At 42.6% G+C, this 26,217-nt stretch overlaps 2 long non-coding RNA genes and 1 pseudogene across 3 annotated transcripts in view; all 3 read left to right on the top strand.

The window, feature by feature from the left end:
* LOC146986570 (cell adhesion molecule CEACAM5-like) overlaps window positions 1–26,217 on the top strand; it is a 363,100-nt pseudogene that overhangs the window by 301,038 nt on the left and 35,845 nt on the right. The window lies entirely within an intron of this gene.
* On the top strand, window positions 7,423–9,724 carry LOC146986573 (uncharacterized). The gene is made up of 3 exons (XR_015036038.1): window positions 7,423–7,671; window positions 8,620–8,892; window positions 9,622–9,724. It is a non-coding gene; the product is annotated as an uncharacterized LOC146986573 (long non-coding RNA).
* LOC146986572 (uncharacterized) lies at window positions 15,660–18,651 on the top strand. The gene is made up of 3 exons (XR_015036041.1): window positions 15,660–15,794; window positions 18,107–18,161; window positions 18,567–18,651. It is a non-coding gene; the product is annotated as an uncharacterized LOC146986572 (long non-coding RNA).

Here is a 26,217-nt window from a genome sequence, read left to right as displayed (position 1 = left end):
CAAATTAAGTCTAATTAGTCAAAATGTGATGAAACAATTATTTATGTGGAATGTGATTTGTTGTGGTGACTAAACAACATCCATCTATGATCATTTTCACAGGTTTCACACACCTGCAGAATCAGATCAGTGACAAACTGACAAAAAATTGACTTTATTTTTCAGGTAAATTACCAAATTTTTATTTAAAATATACATAAAAATATACAACATATAACTGCATATTCACAAAATGGCCAATATCTTTTCATTCCAGACTAATGTCCAAAATAATCTCAATGTCAGTGAGCTGCTTTGTCAGGATGTAACAGATATTTTCATTAGAATTTTATATATGTGAGAAATTTGTGTGTGAAAAAGAAACTAAAACAAAGAAAACTGTGTCTTGTCTGTGTGTATCTGACTGCGATAATGTTAAAGCAGAAGTAAGCGGAATATTTGTGTTAATATAAGTCTTAAATAGTTATATCTTCCGGCAATCACTTACATAGAGTGTTTGGTCTGAAACACGGGTCTGTCAGTCACTCTGCTCTGCTCTGAGCCAAGGAGAAAACTTTCCTTGTATCCTACAACCTTTATCCAATGAGGAGAGAGAACGGCATAAAGGGGCGGTCCTCTCTGTGTGAGCAGCCAAGGGATGTGCGTGAATGTGGTGACGTAGGGATGAGGGCGGGGACTGCTAACTATATCGGCTGACAGGAAGTTAGCCATAACGACCGGATCGCTTACTTCTGCTTTAATCCCAGTTGCATCAGTGAAGACACAGCTCAGGTTGGCTGTCTGGCCAGGCTAAGAATACACCTTTGGCTCTATGTCCACTTTCTGACCAGTCACTCCTAAAAGAAGATGACAAATTTCATGTCTGTTGTTTAGAGGAGACAAGAAAAGGAAGCAGGTAAATAGTATCATTAAAAAACCTGCAGATGATAAATGAATGACGACAGTGTGGAAGTGTCAGAGGACAAGTTTGACTTGTCCAGACAAGGAGGCAAATATAGTTTAACAGACTGTAATGAAGACTTCATCATTTTATCCAGTGGCCATTTATTCACTAATGAGAGTCCTCATGTAAAATATAATCTACTGGAAACACAACTACAAGAACATGTTGTATGCTCTCATCCAGACTGAATTCAGCCATCAGACTGAGACTGTCCTAATAAATGACTCATGAACAGGACCTTTACCTCCGTGCTGCAGTTCAAACCGTCTTCAAACCCCTTCAGCTCTGTGGTCAAAAGCTGCAGTATGTCTCCCTGTTGTGGTGAAATGAGTTGGTGCAAGTTATGTGCAAGAAGAGAACAGGAAGGGTCAACAGTACATTGTAGATTACTTCATATTCTGCCTTCATACTTGAAAACTACACTGCAAGTTATGTTTTTATTGCATGAAACCAAGAAGGGTCAATAGTCCAATGCAGATTACTTCCTCATACTGCCTTCATACTTGAAAACTACACTGAAATCATCAGAGGGAAGGGCAAGGAGTGAATATCATTCTTTTTGTTGTTTTATTTGATGATACTGCAGAGGAAATGGCAGCAGCTGTGTTAATATACACTGTCATCATTGGAGCCATCACAGGTGAGCTCTCCAAGCTTGTTACAGCAAATAAAAGAATGTAATGATCTACTGTATATATCTACTGACAAATTTGTGAGTTTTCAAAAAAACAACAAAAAAAAAACTTTGAAATCTTACTTTTTTTCATGGATTCTCTACCAATTTCACTAATTTGAGCTGTGCTCCTGCCGCACCTCCTCACTAACTTACTTGTGCTTTTCCAATCTATATAGAGACAGAGCACACATATTTTCATGTTTGTTAGCAGTGACAGACTGGCACCAAAAAGAGGCCCTGTCATTTTTGACAAAAAGAGGCCCAGACTGGACCATAAGTCTTGATCCCAGGGCAAGCAGCCCTACTAGGTGAGCTACTACCCCAATGTATTATTGTGTTGTCAGTTTTTTAGAGTTGGCCGGCCGTAAACAGCTGGCCCCAAACAACTTTTTTTTTTTTTTTTTTAATGCAGCCACATCAGCACGGCTGCATCTACACGCGGCCACCTGGTCACGTCATCACACAGACACCTCACAGCGGCCGCATCATTACGCAGCCGTTGTGGTATTTGCCCATATTGCCCTATGGCCAGTCCGTCACTGTTTGTTAGTGAGATTCTTTCTTTCAAATCTGCAAGTATTTTTTTTTGGTAAATTATTGACTTAATTTCTCTCACAGATTTTTATCTTTAAGGACAATTCCAGACAAATTCAACCTGGGGCTATAGTTTCCTAATATTTTAGTTCTAAAAGAATGAATCTGAAGATTTTTCTTTTTAATTGTTCCTGTTAGTAGTTCTATCTGTCCCTGCATTGCCACAGCAGCATATAATGGGAGCGGACGGATCTTAGGCTGTTTAGGCTGCTGCCCTAAATGCCTAAGTAAATGTGCAATATGTATGTGTGTTGGATACATTTTTTTTTAGAGTTTTTAATTTATTGTCTATTACTGCTGTATTTATACTTTTGCACCTGGGATTGCGACCAATTTCGTTGTGCTTGCGCAATGACAACAATAGTTTCCTAGACCGAGCGAAGTCTAAGTGCAGCGCAGCTTCGCCACGCCAACGAGGCGTGTCCAGGTCCATTTCGCAAGTTTGGTGGGCAGCGCAGTCCGACTTACGCCAGCGCAAGCCCTCCCCTCGTCCCTCCTACCGGCGCAAACGGCAAAGGGGGAGGAGACAGGGCGGGAGGGAGACAGGAGGAGGAGAAGTGGGATTAACACAGCCGATTCGGATCTTCACCAATCAAAGGAGCTCCTCTCCTCACCTTTAAAGGACAATTCCAGGCGAATTCAACTCAGGGGTGTATTTTCATAACATTTTAGGTCTAAAAGAATGAATCTGAAGATTTTCAGTTTAATCGCTCCTGTTTTGCGGTAGTTGCGTCTGTCCGTGCATCGCCACGGCAGCAATGAATGGGAGTGGATGTAAGTTCCGCTGTTTAGGCTGTTTCCAGCCCTCAAAGCCGCATTTTTTTTCCACAGACAGCATCAGATGGAGACTCAAACATGCACCGAGAAGTTTATTTACTTCAAGCAAGCCGACATGTTTGTAAAAGTCTATCTAATTCAAAGTCTCCCGGAGTCTCGCGCGAGACCCAGTTGCCGTGCTCGGTGTGTTCAGGTGCAGTGGGAAAAGCTACCGTTTGTGTCATAAACACAGGAATATCAACTCTTTACTTGCTTCAAGTAAAAAAAACTTCTCGGCGCATCTTTGAGTAGCCATCTGACGCTGTATGTGGAAAAAAATGTACACTTCAAGCAAGTAAAGAGTTGATATTCCTGTGTTTATGACACAAGCGGTAGCTCCTACTGCGCCTGAATACACCAGCACTGCAACTTCGGGCTCGCGCGAGACTCCGGGAGACTTTGAATTAGATCGACTTTTACAAACATGTTGGCTTGCTTGAAGTAAATAAACTTCTCGGTGCATGTTTGAGTCTCCATCTGATGCTGTCTGTGGAAAAAAAATGCAGCTTTGAGGGCTGGAAACAGCCTAAACAGCGGAACTTACATCCACTCCCATTCATTGCTGCCGTGGCGATGCACGGACAGACGCAACTACCGCAAAACAGGAGCGATTAAACTGAAAATCTTCAGATTCATTCTTTTAGACCTAATATGATATGAAAATACACCCCTGAGTTGAATTCGCCTGGAATTGTCCTTTAACTGCGCCGCGGGTGATGCGCGCTGCAAGTTTGTCATTTTATACTTTGACATGGACGGAGGAGACAGCGACGCCAGAGGCCAAACCTCTCCCAGGAGGAAACAGCTGTTTTGGTCCGGAGGTCCGAGCTCAGAGTGACCAATAATGAGTTTACTAATATACTTAACCAGGATTGATCTGATACACTGAGAACCCCTGCCCAATGTAAGAAACAACAACTAATAAACTAATAAAGAAACTCATATTTATTCACACCCTGTGTAAGCAAGATGAGAGGTGTACACTAATCACAACATAAACAAACACCATGCGGGATGAAATCAGCATAAAGGACGCTCTCTCTCTCTCTCTCTCTCTCTCTCTCTCTCTTTGTCCTCCTCTCTTTTCTTTTCTCTCTTTTTCTCCCTCTCTTTTTTCTGTGATAGAGATGCTGAGTATCGGCTATATACTGACTATCTGATACCGAGGCTGTTGTGGTGGGCTAAGAGAGATGAAGATTTGTGTTTTGTTTTTCATTACGGCTGCGTGACGACGCGGTCTGAATTAATAAGTAAATAAATAAATAAAGTGGATCATCACAACGGCAGTGCGTATCTCAACACGGCAGCGACATGCAGTCATTCTCCACCCTGACAGTCCTGCTCTTGGGACATCCACAGCTGCTTTTCAGTGCCAGTTCGTCCCTGCTGTGTTAATTCAGGTGGAGTTTCCTTTACGCGCCGACAGCCTTTGATCTCTGCTTTGATCTGACATCAGATGTGACGGGACAATCTATATAGATATAAATTCACGTGTTGATTCCATTAGTTGCATTAAATAGTGGTTATTGTGGATATTTATTGCATTGAAATGTGTCTGGAACTGTGGAAACCTGCCTGTGAGGTCTTGGTGACGTGTGTGCACTGCACGTCAGTCAGCCAAACTTCCACTGCACCTGCTGCGCTTCGCCCTGCGCTGAGAGTAGACCTGGTTTGAGGTGGCGAGCACCCTAGGCGGGACATTTTCGCACAAAACTTCCACTGCACCAAGCTGAATCTGTGACGCCTCCCCCTGCTGCGTGGCCACGCCTATCTCAGTGCAGCGCGATCTACCAATCTGCCAATCTGACTTTGCGCTAGGCTGCGCTGGTCGAAACTTGCATTACACCGGCTGCGCTACCTTGCGCCACCTGCGCTGCGCCACCAAACTAGGGCCCATAGGTCTAAGTCTAAGATCCGTCTGCTCCTATTATATGCTGCTGTGGTGATGCAAGGACAGACAGAACTACTGCATAACAGGAGCTATTAAAAAGAAAATATTCAGATTCATTCTTTTAGACCTGAATTATTAGGAAACCATAGCCCCAGGATGAATTTGCCTGGAATTGCCCTTTAATAAAATAATATAAGAGGACATTATATTTACCCTGTCAGGGTTTGACGACATAAAAACAAAGAACGCAACATTTACAGCTCAATCCTCTTCTCTGCCATTTGAACGTGTGTCTGTCTGTTGTTAATGATTAACAGCAGTGCATATTTTAATTTTATGGGAGTGTTTTGTCCCCATGTGAACTTCCGGGAGAGTTTTCTTGGAGAATTGGTGACTGATAATCTTCTCCTGAGTGGGCAGTAAAAATCATTCAAATATCTCAGACATTTACATGTTTATGGTCTTGTTAGTTTCTGTGCTAGTGGAGGTTTCAATAACTTACACCATGCCAGAAGCTCGTTAAAACTCCTGTGCATTTAGTACTGTGTGCAGTGTCTCTCTCAGAGTGTGTGTGTGTCCCTACTCTATATGACTACATAAACAATATAATAATCCAAACAAACAACACTAAACAACCCCTAACCTTAATATTAACAGAAAAAACACAATTTATTCACAGCTCCTACACATACAGTATTTCACGTGTCACACAGAACTGATTTTAGGTGCTATAAGTCTTGACAAACAAACTACAACTGGACAGAGGAATACAACATGATGTGGCGATTGTAATTTCACTTCAGAAGAATTTAAAACATCTAAATAAAAAAAATCTTATTCAAATTAATTTCACCTAACCCTCAAATTTAAGAGCTCCAACATTTTCACTAGTCCTTTTCAAAATATCATCCAGTAGCCAACAGCCACTGATATTGGATCCGTCATCCGTCAATCCGACACCCACACGGGGAGCATATGTCAGTCCGACCACCCAATAGTCCGACGGCCCATCTCTCCGACTACCCATTAAACCGACTTTTCTAGACCCTTTGGGCCGACTGCCCACTGCTCCGACTAAAATAATCCCTATATTGCGACCAGGGCTAAATCCCACCATCCAGAATTCCGATTTTGGACGGGACCGGCTCTGGGTCAGTTTGGAGAGGCTCGAGACGAAGGAGACTCACGGCTTATGTGTTTGCCTCCTTTATTTATTTATTTTTTGCCACCGGCTTTCCTGTTTGTGTCATTTTGTGGAGCAAACAACCCAGACCCCTGCCCGTTAACTACATCCTATACTGGAAAAACTACTGACAAGTCAAACTACTGACAAGATACAGAACTGATTTTAGGTGCTATAAGTCTTGACAAACAAACTACAACTGGACTGATTAACAGAGGAATACAACTGTGATGTGGTGATTGCAATTTTACTTCAGAAGAATTTAAAATATCTAAATAAATAAAAAATCTAATTAAAGAGCTCTAACATTTTCACAAGTCCTTATCAAAATATCATCCACTAGCCAACAGACAGTGTGCTCTACAGACTACCAATACAAACTTTTGAGCCACTATAACTACAACAATCACAAACCTGCCTCAGGTGATTATCAGTTATTATAACAACAACATTTGAGATTCATAAATATATTAATCACTATATTTGAGTTATCAACCCCATGAGATTATATGATCCTTTCTTGTTATTTTTCCAGTAGTTATTATTTTACATGTGGACTCTCTCATCAGTGATTTTATTACCACTGCATAACATTATGACCAAGTTTTCATTACAGTCTGTCTTAAACTATATGTGCCTCCTCCAGTTTATTCTGGACAAGTCAAATTGTCTTCTGCACTTCCACACTGTCGTCATTCAATTATCATCAGCAGGTTTTGTACTAATAGTTACCTGCCTCCTTTCCTTATCTCCTTTTCCTAGTTTGTGAAATAAGTAATCAACAGGCATACATTTGTCTCTTTCTCCTTCTTTTAGGAGCAACTGGTCAGCAAGTGGACGTAGAGCCAAAGGTGTATTCTTATCCTGGCTGGACAGTCAACCTGAGCTGTGTCTTCACGGATACAACTGGGATTAACATTGTCGCGGTCAGATACATGATTCTTTGTTTCAGTTAGGACTTGATAACTTTTTTATACCATCACACTCACACTCATATCTTATGATATGAACTTCTGTAACGTCTGTTACATCCTGACAGTGCAGCTCACTGATGTTCAGATTGTTTTGGACTACAACTTTCACATCTGAAGTGAAAATATATTGGCCAAGTGAATATGCAGTTTTATACAGTATTTCACAAAACAAATTAGGTAATTTTCTAGTGAAATAAAATATTTGTTAGCTCCTCTCCGGTGATGCTGCCCTACAAACCACTCCAGTGTCACTTATCATTCAACAGCATGATGACTGAGGCCTGTTGTGTTTCTCAGTCACTGAACACATCCTAACCACTGACCCTGAGTCTGCTCCACCACAGGTCACATGGCTCTATGAGTCAAAGGACGGGGGGAGGACCAACATTGCTGTATTTGTCCCAAACAAAGACCCTGCATACCCTGAGTCACCACTGAAGGACAGAGTCAGCTTCTCACCCAGTCCTCCAGACCCGGCCAGTCCTTCCATCCAGATTAGTAGTGTTAAGAAAACTGATGAGGGGAACTACATCTGCTCATTTACTGCCTTCCCAGGTGGCATCAAAGAGAACACCACTAACCTGGAAATGCTGGGTAAGTCACTAAAGTGTTCAATTGAAACACTGGTCACCACCATCAAAAACTGACTCAGGGCGGGGTGGTGTCAGTTGGTAGAGCACCCGCCCCATGTTGAGGCTACAATGAGTCCTCACTGTTCAAATCCTGCATGGGGCAGCGGTTTCCTGCATGTCATTCCCCCTCTCTGCCTCCCCTGGCTTGATGTGGAATGATTTGGAGCAGGAAGTTGACTTTCACAAGGACAAACCTCAGCTTCCTTCTGTCAACTCTCACTAACTCGGGGTGGTGCGTAGCGCAGTGGGTAGAGCGGCGGCCAGCCGCCCCATGTGGCCTCACTGCAGGCAGCCCCAGTTCGAATCCCGCATCGGGCAGCCCTTTCCTGCATGTCATTCCCCCTCTTTCTGCCTTCCCCTTTCCTGTCTATCTATACTGTGAACTATCGAATAAAAGGCAAAAAGCCAAAAAAATATACTTAAAGGGACAACGAGGAGTTTTGGAAAAGCAAAGCGTTTTCACACTACATTTATGAGCCTCCGCGCACACCGTAAAATTCTTTTGACCGGCGCAAGACGGACTCATGTTTTCATTCATCAAGAATTCAAGTCAGAGGTTCAAAGAGGTTCACATACCGTCGTAGTTCCGACCATAAACGGCGATTCAGCTACGTTAGTCTCATGACTCGTTGCGAAACTGAAAGTAAAGAAACGCTGGTCGGCTCGACCAGCATCTCCGCCACCACTAATAGTAACAAAATAACGATAGAAGAATGATATATTTATCGAAAATGGGCCCATTAACAAGTGTGGGTAGCGGAGATTCATCCACATTAACGTGAGCCTTTTTTATAACCGATTAGAAACTCCTCGTTGTCCCTTTAAAAAAAAAAAAAACTCTCAGTAACTCTGTTAGTTTGTTCTTGTGTCCATATTTCTCTCACTAAATCATTTATCTTTTGTCAAACAGAGAGAATAGTGGACGCCTCTGTCACACCATCAACAAACCAGCCAGAAGAGGGAAACTCCGTTAACTTAACCTGTGAGGCTGCTGGCTCTGTCTTCACCAGGAAGTGGATGAAGAATGGAGCAGACCTGACTGAGAGTGACAACATGATGTTTTACAACGAGGGCAGAGTGTTGTCTTTTCTGTCTCTAAAGAAAACAGACAGTGGAGAATATTCATGTATCCTCAGCAACCCTGTCGACAATGTTACAGTTCAATACAACATGGACGTTAACTGTGAGTAACTTGTTGTAGCATTGAGATTTGTCACAGGGTGTAGTCGTCTCACCCATCATTGTGAGCTGTACTCAAAATCAAATCTGCCCCCCCTTAGTGCACGCAGATATGTACATTGGTTGACCTTAATTTATAAGGCTCTTTTAGGCTTGATGCCTTCGTATTTGTGCATATTACTGCAAGAAACAAGCAGTAGTTATGTTTTGCGCTCTTGTTCAACCCTTGTTTTATCTGTTCCCCGGGTAAGGACTGAATTTGGGAAAAGAGCATTCAGCTCCGCCGCCCCTTCGGCATGGAACACTTTACAGAAAGAGCTGAAACTCGCTAAACTAATCCCACTTGGAGCCTTTCGCTCTATTTTGAAAGATAGGCAGCAGAAATTCACCCAGCAGTGCCTGTGCTTCAAATCTTAAATTATTTATTTTGTTGTTCCAATTGTTGTATCTGAAGTTGTAAAACTCTGTATATTTTCTAATTGTTATTCTTTGCATTTCTGTGTTGACATGTATTGCTGCTGTACCGCGTGCTGCTGACCATTTTTGGCCAGGTCACCCTTGCGAAAGAGATCCTGATCTCAATGGGCTTTTATCTGGTTAAATAAAGGTTAAATAAAAAAATAAATAAATAAAAGTTGTACACTGTACTTTCACTTTTCAATCTTTTCAGACATAATGTCATAAAATAATGTGTATTAACCTCTCTCTCTCTCTCTCTCTCTCTCTCTCTCAGTTGGACCAGAAAATGTTCAAATCCAAGGTCCTAATAGAATAAGTGTGAATGAGACTTTAACATTAACCTGCTCTGCTGAGTCCACACCACCTCCTACTTTCACCTGGAAACTGAATGAGACAGAGATACACACTTCTGCTGTGCTGAAGAAACGCATCACAGATGTTTCTGACAGTGGAAAGTACACCTGTGAAGTGATGCATAGTTTAACTGGGAGAAAATCGTCTGCAGTGCATGAACTGACTGTAACTCTTTTACCAGGTACTGGTGAATGATGACTGGGAACAGATTAGGAGTGAAAAACAAATGATGTTTTCCTTTTTATTGAAGGAATTTCCTCATATTAGTCTAAACATGCTAATTTTTGCTAAGAGATGAATTGATTAGAGTTTGGTTCTCAAGGGTTAAAGGTCACAGTCACTGCACAGAGCACATTTTGGCCAGTGTTGATAATCTGTATATAAAAGGGGAATTTCCCTGTAGCATAATGAAAACTGTCTTTCTAACAAAAGAAACTCACAGAAATTTTGAAATGAAGTTAAACTGTTAAGTAACAAAATATTAAACTCAAGATAGCCTACTGTAAAGTGCATGAAACTATAACCAAATTAATTTGGTGGCCGAGAAATCAACAGGTGTACAGTTTACTGATATCCTCGCCCATAATCATGTGACCCGCACTATCCCCCTACTCTATATGACTACATAAACAATATAATGATCCAAACAACACTAAACAACCCCTAACCTTAGAGGTGTACGGAAAAGAAAAAATGAATTTGATTCCACTATGGGTCATAAAATTAGTGTAATAACCAAGGGGGCAGTTGTCGGTCTGAGAAGTGAAGCTCACTTCCGCGTTCAAAAAACTGCAATCCCCTCGAATTCCTCTGGGGGCTGGTGTCAGAAGGGAGCATTCCCCATAGACCCCCATGTTAAAATCGCCGACTTTACATCCTCAGTAAACATGTTAAAAGCCTGGTGTCAGAACGTTTTTTCGTCTCAATCGATAGTTTCTACCCCCGCACACACTCTGAGGGGGGTGAATTTTTTTTACTGTTATTAGGTTAAAACTCTAGCCAATCAGGGCGCGGAAACGTTGAGTGACAGGTCCGAGCAGCTCCGTGGACAGCTGCTTCGAGGCCAGTGGGCGGGTTCTCGGCCGGCCAGTCCAACATGGCGCTGTTCAGGCCGCCATATTTGAGTCACAAAAACGACTCCCCAAAACCAATGGGTGACGTCACGGACGCTACGTCCATTCTTTTTACAGTCTATGGTAATAACTCATCTCTCAGACGATGTAGGCCAAACTTTGTGCAAAATTCTATTTTCGAATAGATGAAAGTGGGGTAGTTTTTTTTTGCACTGGATAATGCAGGCACACAAATTATGCGTCACGCTGCTCACGATTCATCAGCCACTGATATTGGATCTGTCATCCACTAGCCAACAGACAGTGTGCTCTACAGACCACCACACTTTTGAGCCACTATAACTACAACAATCACAAACCTGCCTCAGGTGATTAGCAGTTATTATAACAACAAAATTTGAGAGAGATCCATGTCTTTTCTTTTTGCAGCTGAAATAAAGAGAAACAGTGATCAGATTTGTGAGAATAATGATACAAGTTTATGGAAATTAATATTGATAAAATATCAATGTTTTAGTCAAGAAATATCCTAAATAAATTTTGTTTTAAATCATAATAATAACTTTACAACTTGTATGCCTACAGTATACTTTCTTAGGACGTTAAGTGCACTTTTCACATCATGTATTGGGAAGGACCCCAACACTAAATCCCAAACAAGAAAATGCTGTCACACAACTTAATTAATTATATTTTTCTGGAAATGTACAACAAGCAATTTGGATGTTGGTGATTTCAACTAAAGAAGAAATCTCGAGTTATCAACCCCATGAGATTATATGATCCTTTCTTGTTATTTTTCCAGTAGTTTTTAATTTACATGTTGACTCTCTCATCATTGATTTTATTACCACTGCATAACATTATGAAGTTTTCATTACAGTCTGTCTTAAAGGGACAGTATGGGACTTTATTTGCTTTTTATTGACAAAAATCAAATATCGCTTTCATAAATACGTATTTCACTGAAGTGGAATCGCGCCCGCATACAAACGAGCGCTTTCTCGTACCTTAGAATGAGATGTTACAAGTCGTTACAAACGTACAGGGGGGGGTTCACCGAACCTTCTCTGCCATGTTGAATCGCCATGTTTTACGTTCAGTGTCACCGTGGCCGTCAGTAACCACAAACTCGGGCCGCCGGAGCTTCTCGGCTCGGGGAGAAAGTTTTCCAGACAGCGCCTGTTAAAACTGTCACCACCGTGTAGCTAGTGTGAGGAAGGACGGAGGCACTGGTGTTGCCTTCAGGTGCAGTCAGACACCGACTGGATGTTATTTTACTCGACGAGAGAAAGCCGGTAAAACGTGGGTCAGGTAAACAATACGACATCAACATGACAACATATTGTCACGCCTGTATTGTTTTGCCTCGTGCTGGCGGACCGTTTGTTTACATAGAGGCTTGTTTATCCTGATACATGCAGCGTGTGTTGTTTTTCTGACTTCTGCCCGAGTTTACGTAAACGCAACAGCAAGAATACGTGCCGACATGCAACCGCACCGCTAGATGGGGGTAAATGTCCCATACTGTCCCTTTAAACTATATATGTGCCTCCTCCAGTTTATTCTGGACAAGTCAAACTTGTCTTCTGACACTTCCACATCATTCAATTATCATCAGCAGGTTTTGTACTAATAGTTACCTGCCTCCTTTCCTTATCTCCTGTAGTGTATTATCCACCTGAACTTTTTGCTTTAACATCATGTTCTTCTTTGTATGTGTGCCCTTTTTTGGAATTGAAGGAAAGTGTGAATTGGTGCTTTGCTTTATGGACATGTTTTGCTTAGAAGTAAACGAATCGAAGGCAGATGTTATAAGAGAGAAAGACGCACATACATTTACAGATAAAGAGTTTGCATTAGGTGTTTAGTAACAGTAATAGATTAGATAATGAGTGGCTCTTGTGAAATGTACCCTAGGACAGTGGTTCTCAACTGGTGGGACCCAAAAGTGGGTCGCGGACCCGTTCTGGATGGGTCGCGGACAGCTGGTCAAAAAAGTAAATAATATTTAATGCACATCATATGTTGGACATGTATTTTATTTTGAAAAATAACTTACTATATTGAAAGGCACGCGTCACATGAACACATGCAGTTGTAATCGTCCTCCTCAGTTTCTTATTATTTGCTCTGAATGCAAAGATATCAGTTTCTTATTAATGTGGCCTGAATGCAGTGAATCTTGTTTTGTTTTGCGGGTCTTTATTTTGTGCAATTTGATATTTATTCACTTTTGTGAATATGCTCTGAATGCAGAGATGCATTAGAAGTCAAAACAAATAAAAATAAAATAAAATATCAGTTGTCATGGTCCTCAGTTTCATTCATGTGCTCTGAAATGCACTTTGCCCAATAAAGAGCAAAATGAGTTGTGGGTCGCGACTTAATGACCATGGGAAAATGTGGGTCCCAGAGTGAGACTAGTTGAGAACCCCTGCCCTAGGAGAATGTATTTCCTGTTCACATTTTCCCTGTGAGAGCCTTACTTAAAAAGTTGATTGTACTAGATTGTTGTAGTTGTCTCAACATTGGATTTGAAGTTGTCAAAGTTGAACTTTTTATCACTAGTTGTTTCAACTTAAAGCAGAAGTAAGTGATATATTTGTGTTAATATAAGTCTTAGATAGTTACAGTATATCTTCCGACAGCAATCACTTACATAGAGTGTTTGGACCGAAACACGGGTCTCTCAGTCCCTCTGCTCTGCTCTGAGCCGAGGAGAAAACATTTATCGTATCCTACAGTTTTTATCCAATGAGGAGAGAGAACGGCATGAAGGGCTGTGTGTGCAGCCAAGGGACGCCGTGAATGTGGCGACGTAGGGACGAGGACTGTTATAGTGCGTTCAAGGCAACTCGTAACTCGTGTTTTTCCGACCTGTGAAGTCGTACCAGTTCGATCTGGTACGAGTTCACCGGTCGGAAGTTACGAGTGGCCGTTATAGTGACTTTCACCGGTAAAACAGGTCGGAAAAACACGAGTGGGTTGCCTGGAACGCTACAAAGTCGTAAGTTGTGACTTGAAGCTGTAATTTACGGTTTCAAAAGCCTGCCTGGAACGCAGCATTAGCCAAAACGACCGGATCGCTTACTTCTGCTTTAATACTGTGAGTCAAAACAAATAAATATTAAACATCACCTCTAAGAACTGTCCTTAGCTATGTTGGGGATTACCATAGGAGTTTGGTGATTGACAATAATTATTAAGCATTAATAATCAATAAACAGGTCAACTAATTATCAATTATTGAGGTTAATAGAGAAACTAATAAATTTAGGATTATTGATTGAAAACAGTAAAACCACTTATTGACTAATAATTACTCGTAAATAGAGTAGTTGGATTATTAATTAAATTTAATTAATTAATAACAACTGCGCGGCACCACCCTGAGCACAGAAAAGAGAAACTATGCAGGATATTTACTTTCTGTTTCATTTTTTACCGTCATTAAACAGCTTGGGAGACATGTACGCCAAGGGAGGCTGCCTCACTCTACTGAGTGTGAGCGGCACGTACGTTCACGTTGCTTTCGTGAATTGTAAACACACAGACGCCCCCTCGGTTTTAGTGTCCAGCAGTTTAGCAGCTAATTCAACAGCAGTGATGGATAACTGTACCGGAGAGGCTCAACAACTTAATGAGCTTCATTTGAGGAATAAACGGCAGCTTTTACCTGACGGGAGACCGACGCCTGAGCTACGGTAGCTAACAGTTAGCAGCTAGCAGGTTTTTACCTACTTTTCCTCTCTCCCTCCCTCCCTCCCTCCTTTCTTATCGCACACACACGGCCCAGGTTGTCTGTCATATCTGTTGTAAACCTTGTAATAATAGCTTGTTGAGTACAGTTAACACTATTGTTGCCTCGGTTTGAGTGTGGATTAATTGTTAACGGTTTGTTTAATGTGAGTGGTGGTCATCGCGTCCTGATTAGAGGTAAGATCTTAAGCCCGAGGGTCGGGTCTAAAATGTCAATCATTACGTTCGGGTCGGGTCGGGCCGGGCTTCTCTCTCGCTGACTTTTTTTTTTTTTTTTTTTTTTTTTTTAATATATGTTTATAGAAATGTATAAACGATGTGTGGAGATACTAAACTGAGGAATACTTGTTATAAAATAAATAATTAGGGGGGAAAAAAAACAGAGAGGGCGCTGTAAGGTAATTGCTATTTAACTAAACAGGACAGGATGCTGAACTTCGTCAGATGGAGTTAAAACGGGCAGACAGAGAGAGGAGGGACAGGGAAGTGAGAAGCTGAAGTTAGACAGCTGTGACAGACAGGGTGACCGGGTGATGATCAGTAATGCAGCGCAGTCCGTGGTGGAAGATCAGCCCGACAAATACACACACACGTAGCCCACACAGCAGGAGACTCCGACGCGGATCCGCATTCAAGTCACCAAACCCGCGTGACTGTAGTGTTGTGACGTTCACGAACGAACCGATTCTATTGAACGGCTCGTTAACATGAACGATGGGAACCGAGTCGCAGCTGGGAACCGTTCTTTTTTTTCTTTTTTAAAAATATTTACAATGAATCCATTTCAGACTTTAAAATCTAGTCCATAGATATCAAATGAGGTTATTATCAATATTTTTGAAATAATTTAAAATAAGATATTGGTGGGATATCTAATTTTATATTATTTTGTTCCAAGTCTCACCCCATCATACCTTCCAGTGATTAACTTAAAAACTATAAAAATCAGTCAAATGAGCCAGTTTTTTGAACGGCTCTTTGAAAGGAACGGCTCACCAAGATCCGGCTCCCCTCAAAGAGCCATAAATCCCATCTCTACGTGACTGTCACATTCGTTTGGCCGCCGCCTAGAGGATCAGCCCCGCCTCCAGGCAGAGCCGTTATTCTACCGTCAAACAGCGGATCCCGAACGGACCCGTGTCGGACGTGTGGACACGGACGCGCCTTTACTGTAACGGTCGACCACAGTAGTCCACACCGAGCCGAGACGAGAGGAGTCATCTTTCTTTGCTGGGACACGGTTGTGCTGAAGCCTCTAGTAAGTTTATTGATTTATTGATGTATTGCGACATTCACAGTAAACATTGGCCTTTGTGTTTTTAATCGTCATGTATATTAATGCTTGTAATGACGTTGTTTGATATTAGCACTGTTAGAACTTTTGTAGTTTTGTGCAACAGGCTAGGTTAGCTTCTAGCTGAGATGTGATGATGCACGTCTGTAGCTATTTTGTTTTAAAATGGGATAGCAATTTCGGGAGAATATGTTGTGGTTGTGTGACTAAAAAAACACACATTGTTATTTGGTAACGTTATGGTTATCTGTTTTAATGTATCGCAGCTGTTATGCTGTGTAACGTTAGCCTATGCTAGCGGTAACTTATGTAACTTAGCTGCTATTTCTCCGACCTCGACCTCCCATTTCCTCGATTTAAAGGATCATAGGGCAGGATTAATGAGAACGGCCAGTGACGCGACGGCCGCTGCGCGTAACTACAGCAACCAGGGAAGCCACCGGCACGGGAGCGCGCACAGACTCTTCACTGTTTACTTTACTCTTTACAGTCTTTCCTATCTGGGGAGGGAGGGGGGGTATTTTACTGTAGGTTCTCTCTCTCTCTCTCTCTCTCTCTCTCTCTCTCTCTCACAGACAGACAGACACACACACACACACACACACACACACACACACACACACACACACACACACCTGCCTCTTCACTGTGCTGCAGCAGGGGGCTGCTTGTCTGTTCCTCTGAGCTCCTCTGCATGGATCTGTATGGGCTCCTACTCCTACAGGCCGGTACTGAGAATTAACGCGCCGGGTCCGGGTGTCGGACCGCATCTGTCAGGGTCCGCGGTCCCATGCAAACCAATCAACACCAGACATAGGCTATTCATGATTTCATTAAAAAAAACAAAAAAAAACGGACGCGCCGGCCAGGACGTGAAAAGTGGACGTGTCTGGGCAAAAGAGGACGTTTGTCCACCTGCCTGATAAGTTGTTAAAGTTATAACGTCGGCTTTTAACCGCTAGCTGCGGCTAACGGCTAATAATAAGACAGTAGTGAAGAGGGAGAGGGTGTGTAAGTTAGTGACCTGCTGCTGCTGTGTGCGTGTGTGAAGGGAGGGGGAGAGAGTGTGGCGGCGGCGGCGGCGGCGGGGGGTGGGGGGGCTTGTGCTGGGTGGTTTGCTGGCAGTAACAGTAGGCCTAATTTGGATCCACCGTGGTTCAGAGCGATTGATATAACAGGGAGTGTCGCCACTCTGTTACTATATCAATGGCTCTGCCGCGGTTGCCCTCTTCATGTCTCCATTCCATTGATCCATTCGAAGGCAGTCGTGGACGCGCTGACGTCAGGTCCGCCGGCCAGCGCGCGAAATTCACCCCCTGAATTGCAGCGCATTTTGCAGCACAGACCCCGTTCAGGGCAATCGAGAGATACGCGGATGGGCTCGTTCTTTTTGGTTTTGAACGCTTCCTCACCCATTATTATTTAAAAAACGTAAAACGCATGGGTATTTTCCGGTATTTTCTCACAAATCCTGCCCTATGATCCTTTAAGTAGGCTATGCCCGGTGTTCCGACTCCCAGTAATTACGAGTCGCCCTCTTCATACACATTACGGTGTTTTTTTTTTTTAATAATTATTTTCTTTTCTTTAAAACTAACTAGCCGTTAGCGGCTAGTTAGCCGGCTAGTTAGCCGCTAACGGCTAGTTAGCCGCTCGGCTTTTATTTAAAAAATAAAAAACACCGTAATGTTTATGAAGAGGGCAACCAACTCCAACGGTACGGAGTTTAGAATGACTTTTTTAAGCCTCTCTTTGCTCCTCATGTCTTAATTCTCCGTGACTTTTCGCTAGCCGAGCGGCTAACGGTGCTGTTGTACATATACAGTACAACAGCACTCCCTCTGCCTTTATTCATCCCACGACGGGGAAATTCACAAGTTACAGCAGCAGTACAAACACACTCACACATGCCATGCACACTGGCAATATTAATGTTTAAGCTTGTCAGTGCTTTATGATGATTAATATATGCTGAGAAACAAGATTGTAAATCAAGCAGGAAAGACCAATAATTTGTGTTTAATGAATCAAAAATCAGATATTGTTTTGGTCATAAATAGGCTATGTTTAATTCGCTGGGGAGGAGGGGCGGGCACACAGCTTTTCTTTTTTTTTTAACTTTTTTTTTTTAAATAATGAGGGCTGTCATTTTTGCTAAGTTTAAGTCAACTAAAGTTAGCTATTTTGTGTCTTCTATGTCCTGCCTTGAGTTTATGTTGTCTACACACCTACATACTTGACTTTTTTTCAACATTTTTTCTATTTTTACTGTGCAGATAATCCTCCAGCTAGGCCAATATTTGACATGTCTCTGGGTGCTGCTGTGTAGTGGTGAGTATTAGCCTACTATTCAATTGCTTTTGTTGGTTTTCGGGATGCACATTTTGAATTTTTTTTCTGACTGATGATAACCAACGCTTGTTAACCGATATGATTACAATGCTCTCGGGGGCGATCACTTTTTCTCTTTTGCGCAGCTCTGTTGTAACAGGTGATGCAGATCGATGTCCCTGTAGGCTACATTTGTTGTCTGACCTTCTTTTATGATATTATTCCTTTTTTAATATTGTGAGTAAAGATAATTACTGCAAGTCCTATTGCCTTTAAGATTCTAATGTTCATTTTTTTTGTTGAAACTATTTTGGAGAGATATGTCTAATAATCAGTCTTCATTACAACACAAAATAATATGGCATCACAAACTAAACCAATTTCCATTTGTCTTTCTTTCTCTAGTGAATGTGGCAGTGTAAAGGGTGTTCAGTTGCTGTGCAATATTTGACATGTCTCAGGGTGCTGTGTCAAAGGCTCTGCAGTAGTGTTGAGTATTACTAAATCATTTGTTGTTTTCTGAGTTTATTGTTTTTTTTCATTTATGTATATTATTTTTAAACAATTACTCAGTAATGAAAAAGAAATAGGGGGCATCATTGCACCAATGGATGAAGTAAATATATTCTCTGGGTTGGGGGTGTAACAACTGATTGTCTTCAAGACAAAAATGCCTTTTACCAGGACAAATGAGAATTTTCACAGACATGAACTCAAACAACACAACTTGTGCCTCTGCTTTTCTGCCGTAGGATGACGACGTGGATCTGGGAAGAGAATGCGTCCTAAAGACCCTCTGCGTTTACCTGAATGAGGACCCAGAGAATCTATTGAGAGAGTATGTGGTAAAGTAGCTATTACTTAGGTTTAGTATGTTGAGATGTTATCTTTCGTATTTTATATAAACTTTAAAACATCTACTCATTGTAATTACTTTACAGTCAGCTAAGTTGTAGGATAATATGGTAGTGATCTTAATATCAAAGTGTGTGTTTATTTTTCATTAAAGGGATAGTTCGGGTCTTTTGATATCTATCTACTTGTTTTAGCACAGAGCTAAAGGGAGAGCTTTATGAACCTGATGTGATGCTAAACCTCATCAGATGGAGTTCCATAGACTGTAGGAAAGAGGTTAGAGCAGAGAAGAGTGATCGTTGCAGCGCAGTCCATGGTGGAAGATCAGACCAACAAATATACAGACAGACAGCGTGCATCACCTCCAAGGATGGTGCTGCTGGAAAAAAAAAAAGAACAGCACTCCTCTGCAGCCAGCTGACGTGTAGCTCACCTGCAGCTGTCAGAGGATCCTCGCTCTTTCTTTAGCCTGTTTTTTCTTTAGCGTGTTTGGATGCACTTTGTTCAACATTTGAAGATTTAACCACCATCTGACCACCGGTCAGCTGAGCCAGCTAACAGAGTGGACGTGGCTGGTGTGTAGGCTCGCTATTTTATAACGGCAAGAAAAAATAATCGTCCTGATAGTGTGTACATTTGTCGGGCTGATCTTCCATCACAGACTGCGCTGCATTACTGATCATCACCCGGTCACCCTGTCTGTCACAGCTGCAGCTGTGGTCTAACTTAAGCTTGTTGCTTCCCTGTCCCTCCTCTCTGTGTCTGCCCGTTCTAACTCCATCTGATGAGGTTCAGCATCACATCAGGTTCATAAAGGTCTCCCCTTGGCTCTGTGCTAAAACAAGGGATGGCTTCATCACTTGTGTCATAATCAGATATGTTTACGTGAACTATCCGAGCAATAAACTCCATGAAACAGCTGATGGAAACACGCACAGCCGTCTACAGGCGGCAGCGCGCAGTGATACGGAGGGAGAGAAAATAGCAGCAAGCGATTGTGAGGTCAGACTTTTTTGTGGACAACGGTTTTGTGATGCAAATGTATCACTCTTTTGAACGCATATTGTTTTGAGAAGTAAAACGCTTTATTTTTGTGACCCCAGCCAACTAACCGGACTACATTCGTCAGCACCGCAAACTCTCAAAGTGTGAGAGAGAGAATTAAACATAGCCTATTTATTATCAGTTACTATGACCAAAACAATATTTGATTCGTTAAACATAAATTGGTCTTCCCTGTAGGATTTGTTTTATTTACAATCTTATTTCTCAGCATATAGGCCTATTAATTATCATGACAACATAAAGCACTGACGAATAAGCCTAAACATTGATACAGGACTCTGTAACACAACTCATCACACATTCATGCTCTCCCTGTGTGATCATCTAGGAAGCAGACAGTCTGAGGTTGAAGTTTAGGTGACACTGTGACAGGTCTCTGTACGTCTTGACCACATGTCAGCTGTTCAGCTGTAGTAGAGGAGAACTCAGCTGTTTTCAGCTCTGCCGCACGTAGCGTTTTTTTTTTTGTTTTTTTTAGGAGCTCCGGTATATTGCGGCTTTATGCGGGAGGACACGCGATAAACTACAGCTGATCCAATGTATTTATCTGAGCTTGGTCACCGTGAGAGGCGCTTTGAGCTGCGTTCATATTAAGTTACACCTGAGCAGGACAGGGCATTTTGAGAGGTCTGCGCTCACATCAGCTGTGTTTATTTACCCTCACCCTGTCACATAAGCGATCAGCTGTTTTTTGTTTTTTTTTAACGTTTGATGTCTTTTTTTCTTTTTGCTCGAAATTAAACATGGTATGACCTTGACTCCCTATATATCTGTCTGTTTGATTACAGGTGCTGTAAGAAAAAATACAGTGACAGGTCAGCCACAGATGACGAGGTGACCAAACACGCCATCCACCTTGCGGCAGATTGTGCAGTGAGGAGACGTGTCCCGCCTCCATCCACGCGAGAACCCCAGTAGCATGTACTTTAAAAGAATAAACAATATTTGTATTGAACTTCTTGTCGTTCACCAGTTATTCATTTTCTGATATTTTAGCTTCACATTTCATTGAAGTTGTAGCCTCATTTTGTACAGTAAATTGATGTCTTGACTTGAACCTTTTCTGTATACTGACAATAGTGTTGGGTTAAAATGCAAGGCAATGCAGATTTAAGCTTGGTGTAGAAGTCTAGGCTAGGCATAGTTATAGTTTTAGTTTAAGCTATTTTATGGAGATTTTGAAAATGATGAACGGGTCCAAAACGGACCCGGGCCAGAGGTTTTTTTTGCGTCCGTTGCGGATCCACGGCGGATTTGCGGGCCCCGAACGGACCCGCCGCGGAGGTATGATTTAAATCGCGGATGCGGACCGGATGCAGCGCGGATCCAGGACGGGTCCGCGATCCGCCTTCGTAGCGGATCCGTCACGGAGTGCAAGTGGACTCCGATACGGGTCCGTTTCGCGGGTCCGTTCCGGAAGCCGCGCTACATCCGCGGCGGGTCCGCGGCGGACTCCTTTTGTTTTGCTATGTGGGAGGCTACTATCAGACAATCAGCGATTGAGGACGATTATTTTTTTTTGTAGCCGCTGGAGGGAGGCGGGGTTATAAATTCGGACAGGCAGATTTAAGGAGGCCCTAATCAGGCAGAAAGGCAGCTGTCTGTCTGAAGTCCTCACCGGCTGATTTGCTGCAGGCTGGTGAGGAGGATTGTGTGAGGGCACTGCCGATCGTAAGTTTTTAGAGTTTTCAGACCATACTGAGAATTGGCAAATTGTGAATATATGTAGAGGCACACGACATTAGTACATTTGTGTGGTTGTGTGTTTCAAGTTGTTAGGTGCCGTTCCTGTATGTTAAACTGCACAACAAGTGCCCAGCGCATACACTGAAACACGGAGCAGGTTGGGCTCCTGGGTAGGAATGAGCTGGTGAACAGGAGGTATGTTGATTTCTAGGCATAATAAAGTCAGGGTTGCCAACTTTTGGTCCTAGGCTGGAGTGAGATTTTGTTGGTCTGTTAGCGGGGGGGGGGGGGGTGTCTATAATAATAATAATAATAATAATAATAATAGTTATGTTTATTGTAGTTTTTCTCTCTGTCTCTCTCTCTCTCACACACACACAGACACACACACACACATTATACCTGCAAACTGAGTAGGCTAGAGGTGTAATAGGTGACAAAATATATCCCTCTAGGGGGGTCTGGGGGCACCCCCCCAGGAAAAAATTGTGATTTTAACATGTATTTGAAGCATTCTGGTGTACTCTGAGAAGAAAATAAAGGGAAAACACAACATTTGCTTCAGATAAGAGGGAAAAAAGCAGATCTGTGGTTCCTATCATTGTATGGCTGGAGTGTATGAAACTAGTGGGGAGCTGTGGCTTTTGGCCTGGACCAGCCTATTGAGCCTATAAAGGACAGAACAGACATGTCCTGTGATTTTCAGTCTTCTACTACAGCCTGATGATACAAGTCAGGTCCTGAAATGTGTGTTTCTCTTCTGTAATAAACATTATAATAAACACCCATTCGGAGTTTGCAGGTATGGCCCAAGTGCATGCATGCGCAGTTGCGCACACACGTACACACAGACGTACACACACACACACACACACACACACACACCTGTTGCTGCGCTGTCTCTCTCTCCTCTGCTCTCTGGACTGAGCTGCCTGGCTGTACTTTTGTGCTACCCAGTCTGCATCTTGATTTTATAGTTTTCAACGGACTGGCCCAACAGCCCGACCGCAGGCGTCAGTTCGAGCCGCGTTCAGTCTGAAAACATAACTCGGTCAGGTCAGGTTGTGTCTCGGGCTTCGCTCTCTCCCTCTTTCTTTTGGCCATCGGATTCGGACCAAGTCGGGTCCAGGCTTCAGCACCGTGCCGCTGTTGGTGGGGGGGTCGCGGATCGACAACTCCCCGTCCTACTGTGCTGTGCTTGAGCAGCCGTCCAATCGACACGCGGATAAGCATCGCGCACACCAATCAGAGAGCCTATTGATGAGTGCCAAAGCTTGCTTTAATTTTTTTTTTTTTTTTTTCCAAATCGCTTGATTTTGGCGTGAGAATAGTTTGAGTGGCGTGAGAGCGTGAGACAGGACCTAAAAGCGTGTGACACACGCCAGATGCGTGAGAGTTGGCAACCCTGATAAAGTGTCCACCGTTTCCCCAGCATATGTGTGTGTGAATATGTTGATGCTGACCATATTGCATTTTTGTTGTCACTGAAACAGTTACAGGAGGGAAGCGAGCCAACAAGGGTCGGTCAGATCAGTGTGTGTGCACCCTGTGACAGTCGTATGGTAACATAATTAATTTTATTCCATGTGTTGTCTGTATTGTAATATTGCATGATGGATGTTTTATAGCTTGTATGTTGCATGGCTTGCTTGCTAAATGTTTGTTTGTGAGCAGTATTTGTTTTGTGTTGTAGGTGCATGAGGAGCAGCTGTGCATGGCCTGACTGCTGTTCCTTTTTCCTCTTCTTTGTGGTTTGGTTGATGTGTTCAGTTGAGCAGCTACCGCGGAGCAGGATTGTGCTCCTTGATGGCCTCGTGTTAAGTTACACAGAGCGGAGCTGTTCAGCTGAGCCGTCATTTATTTTGTTTGTTTGTTTTTGTTTTGTTTTGTTTGTTTTACCACTCTCCCACCTATTGACCATGTTAAGTCGGCTTCCATCTCCAAGTGTGCTCAGTCTGCCTTAACTCGAGGGGCTTAGGGGTTTGCTGTGTATACCGGCAGGAGTTGCATTTGAGCGTGTGCAGTGTCTGGTTGCTCTATAGAGGTGCCGTGTTATAGTAACTGCCAGGTGCGTGTGTGTAATGTTATAAATCACTGTTTTGTCTATCCCCTGTCTATCCCCTCTCTCACTCGCAGTAAGCCCGAGGGAGCCAGGCCGGCTGTATCCTGATCATTAGAGGAGATGTTTTAATCATTATTGCTCCTTTTACATGTGCCAATAAATAAATAGATTTGAATATAACTTTTGTATAAATAAAGAAACAAGTGTTGTTTTAAAACTTTATACTGGAGTTCTGGCTCATCTTTGAACTAAGGGTAACATTTTCTTGCCGTTACAGTATAAAATAGCGAGCCTACACCAGCCACGTCCACTGTGCTCTGGCTCAGCTCAGCTGACCTGATCAGCTGAACTTTTAAAGTGCAGGCCAGAGAGAGAACTAGTGAGGCTCCTCTGACAGCTGCAGGTGAGCCGCAGGTGAACTACACGTCAGCTGGCTGGAGAGAGTAGCGCCGTCCTCTCTCTCTCTCCCTCTCCCTCTCTCTCTCTCTCTGCAGCACCGGCCTCGGAGGTGATGCGCGCTGTCTGTCTGTGTGTTTGTCGGTCTGATCTTCCACATGGACTCTGCTATTCACCTTATTCTCCGGGGCAACCATGGAGTCAATGGAACGCTGTGAGATTGTGTTGGAACTTCCGGCGACGACCGGAAGTCGTATTGTACATTAGCGGTAGCTTGATTATTTGAGTCCGTTCTCAGATGTTTCTTGTTGGCAAATCCGGGTTTTTTTTCCCGTTGTCGATTGCAAAAAATGACGAGCATTATAAAGAGGAAGCTACAATCACTGGAAGAAAACGTGAGTTTTTATAGCAGTTGAGCATCGACCTCATCTTCTGTCCCAGTGTGTGTGGAGCTCTGTACGACCTGCACCCACCTCCATCTACTCTTGAGTCTGGTTAAAAATAATTAAATAAATCCCCGTGTCCCCGCTGATTTCAGCCAAGGTGAGCAGCTTGTTTGGAGAGTAGGAGCGAATTAAAAAAAAAAAAAAAAAAAAACGCTATCACAGCCCGAAGCAACATTGTTAATGCACATAAGAGGCTGCTTTTAATTTCTGACAGCTGGACATTGCGCTACTTTTAATTATGAAGCTTTATCCATTTAAACAAAATAAACTAGAGGAACAACTTTCATGTTTAAATTGTGTTTTATAGCCTACTTTTATATATTTTACTGATCGCAATTCAGGCTGGGTGTACGAAAATATGCTACAGTGTTTCTCTTTTCTTTTCTCTTTTTTGGAGGGGGCGGGGGGTAGTTTAGGTGACAAAGACATTTTTAACTGTGAAAATAGAGATGTATTCAATATTTGCATTTGGGCAATACTGCTGTAGGCGAAACAAGTTTATTCATGGCCACATTTAAGTTACAGTAGTTGAGGGAGGGTTTTATTTCTAAATCCCTCCGTTTATTTCTTTTACACATTAGCGAGCAGGTTCACAGCGTGAACAGCGTGTCCCGACCCGACCAGGCTCTGGACACGGAGCAGAGACCCAGGTCCGATAGTGCAAGGCTCTCTCTGAAGCAGAGGATGAGGCCAGCTTCCCGTCAGTCTTCACAGACAGTCCAGAGTTGAACGAGTTTCTGATCATATAGTTGTCAGTTTGCTCCAGGTGACAGTCGACCCTCACAACAACCCCCCCCCCTCCCTCTCTCAGTAAATAGTTCCGACGTCCATGCTGCAGCTTATATCCAAGTAATATAATAGCCTAAATGAGCTCATATTTACATTATGACAGATATTAAAAATTCATAAAAAATATTAAATGTGTCCAAATGCAATAAAAAGTGGTGTGTGTCATAGAGCAAGCTTAGATCTACCATCCTGCGTTGATTCTGAGCCAACAGGTCACATGACCTGGGAGTTATTAAGCTATAATGCTCATATTTACAATATGACAGGTAATAAAAATTCATTAAAAAAATTGAGGATGGTAGATTTAAGCTTGCTCTATGACACACACCACTTTTTATTACATTTGGACACATTTAATATTTTTATGATTTTTTTTACCTGTCATATTGTAAATATGAGCATTATAGCTTAATAACTCCCAGGTCATGTGACCAGTTGGCTCAGAATCAACGCAGGATGGTAGATCTAAGCTTGCTCTATCACACACACCACTTTTTATTGCATTTGAACACATTTATTTATTTATTTATCTTATGAATGTTGAATAGGCTATATTTCAAATGTAACACTGACGTTTTATTTTGAAAACCGGAAGTTCCTACACGCTTTTTAAGTTCGCGCTGGCTTTCCTACTCGCTTCTGTGCGTTTACCATAAAGTCTGTAATAAGTGCGCACTTAAAATTTTGGAGCGGCTGGCTTGACCGCCTGAAAACGAGAGACGGCTGGCGTGACTGCAGTGTGGAACGTGACGAGAAG

This window comes from Trachurus japonicus, chromosome 6 (assembly GCF_045865225.1).
Source record: "Trachurus japonicus isolate A0001 chromosome 6, Traja_1.0".
Lineage (NCBI taxonomy): Eukaryota > Metazoa > Chordata > Actinopteri > Carangiformes > Carangidae > Trachurus > Trachurus japonicus.
Note: the sequence above shows the minus strand (reverse complement) of the source record. Positions and strands in the feature narration are given on the sequence as shown.